Genomic DNA, 2,698 nt, shown 5'->3' on the forward strand with positions numbered 1-2,698 from the left:
GCGGGATCTTCCAGATCCCGGCAAGGATGGCGGCGACCCGTGCACGAGAGATGGAGGTCTTCGATCAGATCCGGGTGAAAACCTGCTATTGGCTATTGCCAAGGCCGGCGATGGCGACGCTGTCTGCGTCGTTCCCTTCCTGAAGGCATCATCGTGGAGATGTTCAAGGCCACTCTCTGCTACCTCCGGGGGAAACCCTAGATCAGTAGATCGGATGGCGGCGGCTCTCTGGTGTCGTCTTCCCCCCGGGGGCGTCATTCTTGGAGGTGCACACGGGCTCGAGGGACTAGAGGACGGCGACGTTGGTGGAGCGGTGCTTCATCTTTCACATTGATGACGGCGGATCTCGGCGGCATGGTGCTGTGGAGACTCGGCGTCTGATGCGCGGAGATGGACTCGTGCAGGAGGAGGAAGCTGTCTGGCGTCATGGGGACGTCGATGGCAGACTGGCCAGACAAGGTAGAAGCCTCAATTTGATCTGAAGACGGACCTGTGGAAGATGGCGGCGACGACACACGAGTGCTTCTGACCGGATTGCGCCCCAGACCCAGTATGTGGCTCGGCTGGGGTTACCGAATGAGTTTCGGTTTCCGGCTTTTGATGTTAGGCTTAGGTGAGTGGCTTGGGTAGTGGCCCAGCTAGCACCCCCTCATCATATTGGATAGGAGTAGCGGCACATGTTGCCAAGATGGTGGATTCAGACACATTGTTGTAATATTTTGTATGGTTATCGAGAATAATCAATAAAGTGGCCGTATGCATCTCTCAGATGCAGAGGCCGGGGGTCATCCTCCTTTTCTAAAAAAAAAGAAGCTGGGACCGTGCTCGCTGCCGCTTCTGGCGTGCTTGCTGAGACAAAAGGCCAGCAATAATGTATGAGAGATAGTAGTGTGCGCGTATGCAGTGTGCATGGAAGTGAAAGAGCAAGTGGATGGTGAAAATATCAAGGTAAAAAGATGTGGCTGAGAAGACGGAGCACCTCCCGTCTACAGCGTGGTTCAGAAAACACATGGTTTTCGCCTGTGGGAGCGGCGTGCTTCCAGGGAGTTTCCGACCAATAATGCATGCATGCACTGTCTCAGGAGTCAGGAGTGACCCGTCCCACAGTGCAACCTCATCATTCATCAAAGCGGCCAGATCTCAAGAACGAGTTAGGGGCACCTCCATCTCATTCTCACCCGTCACCACTCACCACCATTGCTCTTGCTCCACCAAAATCCACCAACCATGGCGCTTGTGTAGCCGTCCCACGCTTGCTCGTCTCGTCCCGCTCCCAGCAAGCACGCCCGCAGGGGCGGCGCGCAGACCTAGCTAGCATTTGGATTTTGGAGGCGGTCGCTGCCTGAAGTGAAGAGCTTGCCGGTGCAGCTTGGGGATCTTTTCAGGGAGCTCCTTGGCGTTGGATCTGACGGCGAGGGTGCCTTCCCCAGCTATGCTCTGCTTGGAGGTATACAGGTAATTAAGCAGCCACTGATTGATTTGCTTTCATTGACGCAAAAGGTGGTGGCCGGTGCAGAGAACAATTTTTTTTTTTTTGGTTTTCTACAACGGATTCCTGTCTTGTACTAACTTCCAACGGATGTTATAGGTTTTCTTCCTAAAGGATCCGACCCAAGTCACCCAACCATGGAGTTGGTGACCGGTGTCATGGGAGGACTACTCCTTAAGCTGGGCGACCTGCTCGCCGGTGAGTACAAGCTACAGAAGGGCGTCAAGGAAGACATTGAGTCCCTCAAGAAAGAGATGAGAGCATTCACATTGCCCTTAAAGAGGTGGCCGAGGTACGACGGGACCGGCTTAATCCGCAGTTCAAGAAATGGGCAGATGAACTGAGGGAGCTGTCGTACGACATGGAGGACGTCGTTGACAACTTTCTGCTGTGCGTCGAGGGATCTGATCCAGCAGCCAACTTGAACAAGCTCAAATGGCTAATGGAGAAGATGACCGGCTATTTCACCAAAGCCAACGGTCGCCATCAGATCGCCAATGACATTAAGGCTCTCAAGAAACTTGCCGAAGAGGTGGCTGCCCGGCGTGCCAGATGTCAAATCAGCGATGCTGTTGTCAATCCAGCTAGCAGATCCAAGGTTGACCCTCGTATGCTGGCTTTGTACAAGGATCAGCAAGAGCTCGTCGGCATTGAAGCCGCTCGGGTCGAGCTAACCAAGAGGCTGGCACTTGATGATGGGGATGTGTCAAATCAGCAGCTCAAGATAGTCTCTATTGTCGGACCTGGTGGACTCGGCAAGACAACTCTTGCCAAGGCAGTGTACGATAGTCTTCAAACGCAATATGTTCACAAAGCTTTTGTTCCGGTGGATCGAAAGCCTGAAGTGAGCAAAGTTCTCAAGGACATCCTCTTGGAACTGCGCCTGCGTACGAGCGATGTAGCCACATTGGATGAAAGACAACTTGTCGAAAAACTCCGAGAAAAACTTCAGAATGTCGAAGCGTGTCCACCTCAATCATGTTATATAGTCATTAAAACAATTAATGCCACATTTGTCTCAGTTTACATATATACTCCCTCTGTTCCTAAATATAAGTTTTTTGAGAGATTCCGCTATGGACTACATACAAAGCAAAATGAGTGCATCTACACTCTAAAATATGTCTATGTACATCTGTATGTACTCCTGACCCAGCACGAAAATATATCAAAAAACGTATAATATATCAAAAAATTCAGCACGAAAAT

The 2,698-nt window shown here is 51.4% G+C and overlaps 1 pseudogene; it reads left to right on the top strand.

Moving 5' to 3' along the window:
• Positions 1 to 1,021: 1,021 nt before the first annotated feature.
• Positions 1,022 to 2,698, top strand: part of LOC119360431 — an 8,883-nt pseudogene continuing 7,206 nt past the window's right edge.

The sequence above is a fragment of the Triticum dicoccoides genome, chromosome 2B (assembly GCF_002162155.2).
Source record: "Triticum dicoccoides isolate Atlit2015 ecotype Zavitan chromosome 2B, WEW_v2.0, whole genome shotgun sequence".
Classification (NCBI taxonomy): domain Eukaryota; kingdom Viridiplantae; phylum Streptophyta; class Magnoliopsida; order Poales; family Poaceae; genus Triticum; species Triticum dicoccoides.